Here is a 12,013-nt window from a genome sequence, read left to right as displayed (position 1 = left end):
GGAAATAATGGTGCATACATGTGGATGTGTGATTTTGTGTGTTGATATGTCAGTGTATCTACTCCAAATTAGTCAGGTCAACAGGAAGGCATTACATATTCATGAAATTACCAAATTATGAAAATGGAACATGAGTCAATGCTGCGATGAAAGAAAGCCAGCCCTCTGTGGCTTCAAAGCTCCCATCTGAAACTAGTTATAATCTGAATGTGTGTGTGTGTGTGTGTGTGTGTGTGTGTGTGTGTGTGTGTGTGTGTGTGTGTGTGTGTGTGTGTGTGTGTGTGTGTGTGTGTGTGTAGTCACAGTGGATGTGAGTAGAGAGCAGACAGACAGAGAGAGGCAGATAAGGGCTGACCTTCAGTGAATCACTTCCCTCTCTGGACAGACTTGTAAAGAAGCGTCATGTTTGGCAACTGTTCTTTCAGACGAGAAAGACAAGAAACACAGAAAGGAGAAGGCAAGATAAAGGCAAAGGCGGAACTTTAGAGACGAGGAAAACAGAGGTGTAGAGTTAGATGAAAGTAGAAGGAGAAAGAAATGTATACATAAATATAGAAATTGAGCTAAGACCAGATGAGATTGTGGTGGGGAGGGGGTCCGGCTATCCAAGAACATCCTCAAAATTGGCATGAGACTGGCTTGGCACAAACCCGAATGGGGGCACTCAAAATATGTGTGTACAAATTTCTGGCTGCTGAATCAACATGACAATAAGCACTATTTGAGTTATGTGACTCCAAAAGTGAAAATGGGAGCATATTTACATCGCAGTTGGCCTTTTGGGTCACGTTAATTAGACAGTTAAGTAGCCACAACTAACCTTTTCTACAGAGATACGGAAATATGCAGGTATTTTGTTTTCCTTTGACCTTTGATACCCTTTTTCTACTCCCATGAATAATGAAGTCTTTTCAGCCCCGACCCTCTACTGTCACTGGCCAGTGTGTGAAAAGATGAGTCTGATACACTTTATAAAGAAACACATTTGTAATGTGTAGTAAACTTGGTATTCCACTCATTATTCTAAGCTTCGCGGTAGATTGTGTTTGAGTAATAATGACTTTCTGTTCAGGATCACCTTTAGTGTTTCCTGTGCTAGCATAAGCAAACGTTGCTTTTCTGAACTGGTGGGTCCTTGTGAAACATCAGTTTACTGATATAATCATAGACTGCGATATGACTCATTCAGATTACAGAGTTGTCAAGTGTTGAGATATGTCAAAAGGTAAGAGAGCTATTTGAACTGTTGTGAGAGTAATGTTGTATGAAAGCATTTACACTTAGAAACCGCATATATATATTATTTATATAGGGTCCATTGACCCTTGCTCCAAACTTATAATAACATAATAGTATAAATGATTGACATATACAAAATTCAAGTGTAATGAGTAGTATGAGAGAAGTTGAAATAAGTTACAAAAATCTAAAAGAATAAACAAAGGACTAAAATAAAAGAGGATTATTGCACAGGATATTGTCACGGTAATATTAAATGTGAAATATGATAATAAAACACTATACATGATAATAACTAGTGTGATATTGTACATGAAATAATAAAATAACTATTGCAAATATAGCACATGATGTTGAGCACTAATATTGAACAGATTAAGGTAATACTGGAGGTGATATTGCTTGAAAAAACTGCATTCAGTGTGTTTCTATGGACCATCTCACAAGTTTAGCGATCATGGATCTGTATTCATATTATTGTAAAGTATTATTCTAAAGCTTGAGCAGTACACATCACATACAATTGACTTCTTCTGTTGAGAAGGTTACAATTTCTTACCATTAGACCTTCAGCTCTTAAATGTTCAACAATGAATTACTGCCCTTGAGCCATATTTTCGGATTCTTGAAATAATTACATTTCTAACTCCAAAACTTTGAAAAGATTATGTTTACATATACATTGGTAATCCTCCCATAAACCTTTATTCCTCATTGTCCTGCAGATTTTATTCAATATTTTTACCAAGTTCAGAACGAAGGTGTTTCTGTCATTCAGAAGTGAATGCCACCCCTGTACAGTCACCTCGCTGCACCTCGACACTTATAAATCAAACATGACGCTCTTTAAATAGGGAAATTAATTATTTACACTTCAAGCCAAAATACCTAGAAGAGGATGGAAAAAATACTGACACATAATAAGTCATCTCCAGGCCCGAGAGGCCGGCCACTCTATTACCATAGTCTAGATTTATAATGCTCTCATAACAGTCAAGCCACCAATGGAGATACTCTGGTGAGGTAGTTCTCTGCCCCCTGCTCTTTAGCCCCGTTTCTAAGATGAAAAAAAGTGGCTGTCAAATGCTATGATGGAGAGAATTTGGCCAGTTGATGCTGTTGGCTCCACGCTGACACTCTTCTCTGGAATAGAGTGAGTTGCAAATATCTGACACTTTCCTCCCCGACAACATGATGCCGAGACGTTGAACAACATGTCAGCTGGCCAGAAACTGCATGTTACCTAGCAACGATGATGGAGCAGACCTGTGAAGGATGCATGACTAAACTATTTCTGCCAGAGGCGTTGTAACAGTGTTTTCTCACCAGCACTGGGTCTCTTCTCAGTAAGAAAGCCAGTGTTTTTCCCCAAAATAAATGCTGATGCCTTAAAATCCCATGCTGTGTTTAAGTGTTATCATCACTTGTCTCTGTGGGAGGGGCAACATCGCCGACTTTGCCTGGGACGGACTTTTCTGTCACGCTTCATATATTTCCTTCAGAAAACTGAGAAGTGGCTATCGAGTGGAGGGAAGCACCCGAAGCGATGATGATAGTTGACAGTCATAGAAAAACATAGTTGTTTTCAAAATAACAGAATTATTATTGAAATATAAAAGTAATATAGAATATGAGTGAAACCGAAAAGCACCAGGAGAACGAAAGAAGTCGCCCAAAATATGAAGCGTCACTGAATGTTGTCCGAGAGGCAACAGTTGGTTTTTGATGTTTTATATGTTGTGCAGACTTCCCCGAAGCGACACCATAAATAGGCTAAATGTGTTAGTGCTTGTTTGGATACCGTTAGCCCGAAACCCCCCTGCTGTGTGAAGGGTGTAAGAGGACCTGGTAATTTTCTTCGTACAAAATTGATCCACATCCTGTCCACCTGTCTGCAGAGCCAGCAGGCAGCTCTCATTCTCGCTGGGTGGTGTTGCTTTAAGCGCTCATGCATACTGTAAAGGATGCGATCAACTGACCCTTTAATCCTGTTATCACTTGCTGATGCCATCCACCGTGTTGCGCAGCTGTCTGAGTTGATTCACCTGCAGTGAAAGAGCTTCAACATTATATAAGTGTACACACCGGCTCATGGTCAAGTCTATATCATTTTTATCTCGATGTTTGGCGCATGTAACACTGGGAACCCCTCCGCCTCACTTACCTCATACAATACGCCTGGTAATTAGAATGTACAGCATATGTCTCGGTCGTTATCGTAGAGCCTTAAATCCATCAGGTTGTTAAGAGGGGGGTGTGCTGCAAGAGCAATATTTTAACATATTTTTGACGTTCTCAAGGCCATGTCTTACGCACCGCTCTCATATAAATTTAGGATAGTCCCCCCTCTAATTTTTATGTTATGAAATAAGTAGGCCAAGGTGGTTGAGCTGTCATTATGCCCTCTCAGGATAACATCCCAGAGTATGTGCTACAAGGCTACTACTTAAAGTGCAGTTTTCAAGGATCAGTGTGCATGAAGGGTCTGCCTGGACCACATGTATTCAGCTCTCACCCCTCTCAAAATCACTTTTTTTGATTCTCCTACAAGCTCAGGCGAGTTGTTATTTGACCTTGCTCCAAAACACAGTCTCATTTTATTAACATCCTATGTTCACCTTGTTGTACGATAAAGGGATTTATGTAATACTATTCCACGGTCATTTATTTAAACCTGCAAAAGCAGTTTTTAGCTTTTTTGTTTCGTTTAGGGGCAAAAGGAACAAATTGGGTTTACACGTTGACATATTACCTTTCAACTTGAAGGCAAACGGTGACTTATTTACAGAACATTAGCATTTGCATTTGGAGCCATGTTTGGCCACAAGGCGAATCATAAGTCGATTGTTTACTCTTTTCGCTTTACTTTCGGTCTCTGTCAATTAGCTGGAGAGCAAAACAATTAACTGAATATCTACAACAAAGGGGCTTTTATATTTGTTTTGTCTTTTGATACAATTTTAATATAAAAATATCAGCTATAGTTGCATGAAGTGATTCATTATCACAAAGTCATGACAACCGTTGAAAACCTTATGTAACCTATGTTTCTCTCAGCTCATTACAATACGATAAACTTCATTATTGAGATGCAAATTACACACAGAGCCCAACATTGATTTGTCCACAATAACCTGTATTACAAACCTAATTACCGACTGGCTTTGTTAAACCTTGGTAGTTAACAACAAGTGTGTTCATGTGAAAGAGGCAGAGTTGTGTCAGAGAGTCACAATCAACCTCGTCAGAACAATGGATAAAGTACCTGATATGATATTAGAGGAAACACTGACACCAGGTCAATATTATAGCAACAGTCAAAAGGGATATTTGGCGGTGAAGCACTAAGAGAATGATCAAATAACAAGAATAGAAGAACTATATAGCAAGGCTACGGGTATACTGAGGATATAACTATGATAAATATGCGTCTTTTAAAATAAACATCAGAGCGTTTCTGCTGACAAAGAGGATTGATTTTTGATGAGGTCAATCTGACTGAGATTTATTATCATAATATTTTTTTAAGTGTGTGAATCACTTTTCTAACAAAAGACATCAGGACGTTTCGATTTTCTTTTCACTTATCATCACAGACTCTCCTTGTGTTACTCTGAGCTGAAGTGATGCAGTGAGAGCATCTTCACTGCAAGTGTCAAGGATTGTGTTGACAATCAATTCATCTTTTAGTTCAAATACAATGAAGCATGATAAACTATCCCCTCAGTCAGCTACAAGCTTGGAAAAGGAAAACAATGCAACTAATATATACAAATATTGCTCTTTATGTTTCACTCTCTTGTCCAAACCAGGATCCTGTAGAATGATGACTCTAGCTTCCCTCTAATCAGCTCATTATTGGCACTGTTAACAGGTTTTGACACATTATAATAAACCATCTTTAACATGCAGATTCTGTAAAAAGAAAAAAAAGTGTATATATGTACATTTGTATACATATATATGTATATGTAACTGGAATAAAAAAATGATGAGTTTGGCATTTCATTCTGTAGAAATGAGGTTAGTCATGTTTCAAGTTATTTGTGTGGAGAGAGTGTGGAAAGAGATTAGACATGTGAGTCACTAGCTCAAAAAGATCAAAACGCTTGTTGGCAGCAGGGAGCAACCGCCTGAAGAAGATAAGTCCCTTTTCTAAAATTACATTTTCGTTGCAGGTTGAGGCATCAGGTTACAATATTCCACATTGCTCCATGTTTCAATGTTCTACATGCTTGTTATTGGTGAAAGAGGAAGTTCAGGCTATTACAGAACAACAGCTTCCTCCATTAAAAACCTTGTTAGCTCCACAACGCTACGTAAAGGAGCTGAGACATGAGCCAAGTGTCCCGACCAACGATGAAGCCCAAGTCAACTCCTCTGGCCTCGAAAGGTGTCTTTGAAAAAGGTTTCACAATTATTTAAACTGCTCATATAATGCAGACTTCAATTTTTCATTTCGCTCTAGTGCTTGTGTGAGGAAACTTTTTTTCTATCCAGGGTAATTTTTACTGTTTCTCTAAGTATGCAGCGTCTGATGTCAGGTGATAGTGATGATCATCAAAAATCCTAACCTTTTGTATAACATGCATGGCCTGCAAAACCAGTAATTCTCCCTTGTTCGCCTCAATAATCCCAGGTACAGAAAAAGGGCTGGTTGGGTGGTGTTTGTTATGTCTGGTGATTCATTGCAAGCTGGACATTTCTTGTGTCCTTCTGTGTTTTTTTAGTATCTTTTTCCGAATGCGCAATCTGCTCTGCAGAGATTCTTTTTTAAATTGAGGACACTGGGTCAAGCATCCAGTTCTATTTTCATTTGTCTGATTACAATACGCTTTAAGTTGTCGGATAAAAATGGCAAAAATACTTTTCTATTTCAAAACAATCAAAATATTTCCACATGTTTTTTACTGATTATATATATTTACCTTTCAGATATTACATATAAAATGATGGTCAATCTTGTAAAGGTTTACCCATACCACCTAAAGTTAGTCAGGGATCAGGTAATGTGGCGTAATTTATAAAATGTGTCTCTTTTATGAGTTATTAATCTCTTTGCACACAGAAGTTATGCAAGATTCTTCTTTAAAATTAATAAATGGATCCCAAAGGGAAAAAAAATCATGTCGAAAACAAATTTGCATAGCTGGAACAAATTCTCCGACATCAAGAGAGACGACACAAAATCAAAGCAGATCCACTTGTAAACATAGAAAGTCTGGAAAACTTTCGAAACAGCGATTTATCTTTCCAAAATTAAAAAACAGAGAATATTCTACGAATCTTGGTCACGGAACTGATGTTAAGTTGATTAATGTGAACTGACTTTAATATACATAAAGAAATACAAAACACAACTACGAAATTTTGTAGAGGAACTCAAAAGCTTTTACATTTTTCTTAATTACTTTGTCAATCAATACAAAAACGGCCAAAACAATCTCCTCCACAGTTTGGGTCTCGGTGGTGGATCAATGTAAATCATTGTTCACATTTACACTCAGGCTTTTGGCCTTTGAGGCTGATTGCCTGTGAAGCAAGGGGGGATCTGAATTGATAAGGAATATAATTTGATAATGTACAAAATTCATCACATTGCTAAGAGCCTTAATTCTGTCTCGTTAGACAGACTCATCTATTATGTAGAGATCCATACGTCTCAGAGAGAGAGAGAGAGTCGGACGGAGGTAAAGAGAAAATGAGGAAGAAACTGAATGAGATAGATCAGGACGGAGATATTTTCTGAAATCTGTGGTAATTAGATGGATTAATGAATCAGAGGCAATCCCTGGAATGGAGATTAATTCCTGTGACGTGACCATCATGTTATGTATTTTATTAATATGCCCTGGATCTGGCCCTGTCCCTGTAGCTAATAAAGGGGAAATAGGTCTAATTCACAAAGTAACGGATAATCTGGAGGAAGAAGTGATGGGATTTAATTGTGAGACAGAGAGAGAGAGAGTTAAAGGGAGAGAGAGAGCGAGAGAGGGAGAGAGAGAGATAGAGGCTGGGGGTTGTTAGAAAGCAGTCGTCGGTCTCTGACAGGATTTAATTATAATCATCTTTAGCCAATGATTTATGCTATAATGACTTCACACATATGATTTACGATGCAAATATGCTAATCTTTGACTCTGTGTGTGTGTGTGTAGGAAATATTTTCACTAAGATGAGCAGAAACTTCCACTGGAGGGATAAAGAAGGCGAATGGACTCTACATCTAGAGATGTCACTCAAAATGAAAGTAGTGTTTACAAATAAAAAATAAACTTCTATGTATTTGAACTTTATGCTGTTGTGTTATGTTAGTAACTCTGTAAGGAAGTGACAATTGCTACCATTGTTGTGCGGCCTGCCTCACATTAAACCCTTTGATTATCTAGTTAAACAGTCGTAACTGTAAAGGAACACAAATTATTTTGTCCCTTCGTCTTAGCGGGCTCCTCCTGCTGTTTTGTACAATGGTTCTTCAAATTCTTATTGCGATTGTTCTAATTGGGACACTCCAATTGGAAATATTGCCAAATTGTTGACATGGCTTTTGCTAACATTACACTTCCAGATATCACTTCTTCTTCACTGCTCTAAAAACAGTACACGTCAGCGGCAGTACAGCACAACCACTGTTTTGGAGAAGCAGAGAAAAATAAGTGATTTCCGGGAGAAGAAAACTTCGATTTTATCCGAATGAAACAAATATTTTTTAAAGGTGTGATATCAGATTTGCGTATTTACCAATGCCAGCATTTTCAGACGCTGGTATCAGTATCAGAACATCTCTAGTGGTTTCCATGACTGTGTGTATGTTGATATATCAAATGTTGTTTGTTTCGTACTGGTACCGTTGCTGGAAAAATATTCTCGACAGTTATTTGTGTTTTGGAAGGCTCGTGTAGATCGTCAAGTAATTTAAAAAATCAGCAATAAGCACTGAAAGTGACGCATCATCATCATGACCTGTTCGGATGAGTGACTTGTACTGAAGGTTATACGCTGTTTTATAACTGAGCAGATGAAGAATGTTTACTCTATATACGCAGCTGCTCCTGACAACAAATGACTGCAGCCTGTGGTGAGAGTACAGCATTAAGCCTTTAGTGTGAATGCTGCTAATGTGACCGGCTGTGAGGTTTACAGCGGCTGTCGCAGGCTGGTCTGCAACAGGGTTCCATGAAGCCGCTCTCACCCGCCCGCCTGAGTAGAGCCTCATTTATATTCAAATATTAAGCATGTGACCTTCATGTGTCTGATTAATATAAAGTGCAGCGGAAAAATTGTTAAACACATTTCAGTACAAAAGTGCCCATGTGCTGCGCCTCCGTTACAACCGATGAGCATGCAGTTCACGTGCTGAGCAGTGACGACTTACCACCTGTGACTGATGATGGTTATTATGGTTTTAATCCTCTACGGGTTCACTACATTTCCCATGAGCCCCTGGAAGCCTCAATAGCTGATTGCTGTCTTGAGGGAATACTTAAGATATAAAGATGGCAACGCACACACACACACACACACCCTCTTTCCTCTTTCTAACCACACAATCCATTAAGACAAACATTTCAACTTCCCATCATTCAGAGTATTCCCGGAAATTCACTTTCCAAATCCAAACACAGGACAAAATCTAAATGCTGCTCCATGTCCTTGAAGCCTCTCACTGGTTTGCTCCTCTCTGACGTCTCCTCTTCCATCAGTGCTAATTACCGCAAATGAGTTTTAATTAGCGATGCTGAAGCCTGCCTGATGTTGGAGATTTAGAGTAAATAGGCATGTAATGGCACTCTGTCTTTGTCCATCATTAATCAAGGTTATGTATGGAGTCACAGAAGTCAGGAGGATTGGAAGAACACGTGTCAATTACCATCAAACAAGAGAAAGGGCTGTTGATGAGGTTTGGAAACAATGCTTATCCTCGACGTACACATGTCAGACAAACCGAAACAGCCACGTGAAAGTAGAGATGTTCCTGTACCAGAGCAAATACCTCTGATACTGCATGTGAGTCTACAATACCACGTCTTTAAAGTATATCAGTGTCAAACACATACTTCTTTTGCAGCTCCCAAACTGCAGTTTAGCTATACTGCCACTGGCAAGGACTGTTTTTACAGTGGTGAAGAAGAAGTGATTTCTGATCGTGTACAGTAAACCAGAGCAAACTAAAATATCAGCAAGGAGGCAGGACATACAACAATAATAACAATCATCACTTCCATACAGTGTTAGCAGCATACAGCTTTAAAAATTCATGTTATTTTTTAGATCCAAAGTATCGGATCAGAAAAGTCCAGGTATCGCAATCAGTATTATGAAAATGGAGGGAAGGTAAAAATTGTACATGAACATCTTGATAAAGCGCTACTGTCACATAGCTCCTCAATCTCAACAACATGGATGTTCTCAGACAAAGTGCTTTTAACCTTCACAGCTTTTATTCTCATACTTCACGTGTTCATGAGGTTTTGGTTCCAGCACCTACACATTTCCTCAGTGATAAACAGAACATCTGATTAAGATTCACAGATGAGAACACTGAACAGGACCAATAGCATTAACAATTTTATTTGGATTGGTCTTCTCTAAAGTTTTATGAAAACTCCCTTCCTATACATAAACGCTTTATGGAAGGTCAATTTGATCTCCAGGGTGAAATGCAAAAGCTTTCACAGATGATGGAATGGGAAGTTGTTGTGCAAAGCCCACGTCATTAGCTAAAGGTTGGTCATTTCTCAACATGAATGCCCTGTGAATTCTTTAAGAAAATGTATTCCGAATAATTTCATATAGATATGCATGACTCAAATTCATACTAAACATAACCTTTACAAGCAAAGCCCTTCTTTGTGGTAAGTAACAATGTTTTAAGCTTGTAACCAAGCCACTACCGAGAAAAATTGTACCTCTATAAAGGGGTTTGTACATTCAATGCAAATACATAAAAGTACGGATGTCATATTTAGAAAGCAACAACACCAGGGCCTTGGGCTGAGGTATCGAACATCAACCACAACGTCCCTGCTTCCCGTATGATGACGGGAAACAAATATTTATCGCCTGAAATTCGTTTTTTCAACTACTCTTGAAGACAGAGAAACCTGACACTCTCTGAGGGTTGTGAGAACTGATGATCCCAATGAGAACTGACAGCCCTGTCTGCGGTGTTATGCAGTTTCCAGGTGATAACGACTTCTCAGTACAAACCTGCACAATGTGGACAGGGAAAAGCATCTTGTGAGCCAAAAACTATTGGTCACACTTGGATAAACTCAATGTTGATTACTGCTAATACATCAACTATAACAATAAGAAGCTTGTGAGGCTCCTTCCAATGACTTTCCTCAAGTATTTCACTCCCCATTGGTCAGAAACGTCTTCACGCAGCTTTAAAAGTTCTTCAGAAATGCTGTTGCATGTGCTGCAATACTCAAATCATGGATACTTGCTGTACCTAATTCTCAATAATTAAATATGACGTATTTACCGATTTGAACACAATATGCCAGCTACATATGTAGCTAGCTCTAACAGGACAGGAGATCACATACTCTGACACAGAGTAACATTTTAATCTCCTTTAAGTCTGTCCTTGTAATTTACATTGTCTATTACCATGCCACTAACGACTCTGACCTTCTCCACTGTTAAACACCAAGCCAGCAGAAGAGAAAGGGATGGGGGTGCGGGTGGATGACATGGCAGGGGAGCCAAACCCCCTTGAAAAAAGAAGGTGTGAGAGAGAAGTTATGGATGACATAGAGAAGGAGGAGACAAGATTTTTAGGGCTCTGGCATTCACTAAAGCCATAAATCTGTGGTTTATGGTGAAATGATGGCAGATAATGTAAGTAAAGGTCAGTGCAGCGTGTCAGCCAACAATAGATCAAGGGGACTGATGATTGTGGTCACACACTCCTTGAGTATAATCCTGTGCACCTTCACGCAGCTTGTTGCTTTCTTTGTTTTGCAGGTTTTGTCTTCATGTTTCATATTTTTTCGGGCTTCCAAATGTATCGTAATACAGCAACAGCCACTGGTTCAGTGTGCTGCAGCGAGTTGTTATTGATAGCCACTCGACAGAATATGTCAACATTGTGTTTCATGATCAATATCTCCACTGGTGGAGCTCAGGCATGAAAATTTCATAAATTTCTTCTTCAATTGGCTTTTTATCCCTATAAAGAAAAGTAACGATTGGAGAACCGTTCAGTTATTACTGAACTTGACTTGACATGTTTGCGTTTCACTTTTCTGTGTCCTTTAAAACTCACCACCTACTCTTTTATCCTTCAGGCGTCATTCCATAATCCTAATAAGAGTTGAGGTGTCACCATTTATTTATTTTGTTATGTAATATAAAATAAGATTCAAGATTTAAATAAAACAAGTCTCTACGACATTTACCAAACAACTTAGACCAAAATATCTTCACAGAGTTTTTAACAGATGGGGAGGTTGTAGAAGCTCAGGGATTGTACCAATCGATCAGGAGTGCCCGCATTAGTGGGGGTAGAGCCTACATGCAAGTCTCCATGACCTTCTTTTATCCCTAACCCTAATCCTTTTTGCAACCCTAACCCTAACCCTTCACAAATAGGGTTTTCTCCTTTCGAAGGTCATAGAAGCTCCAGGATTGTACCAATCGATCGGGCATGCCCGTATTAGTGGGGGTAGAGTCTACTCGCAAGTCTTTAATACCTTCACCACTTTCAAATTTTCAGAGAACTTTGGTAATGATTTGAGCATGTTAAAACCCTCAAAAAGTCCCT

Source organism: Pleuronectes platessa, chromosome 4, assembly GCF_947347685.1.
Source record: "Pleuronectes platessa chromosome 4, fPlePla1.1, whole genome shotgun sequence".
NCBI lineage: Eukaryota > Metazoa > Chordata > Actinopteri > Pleuronectiformes > Pleuronectidae > Pleuronectes > Pleuronectes platessa.
This window is presented reverse-complemented; position numbering follows the sequence as displayed.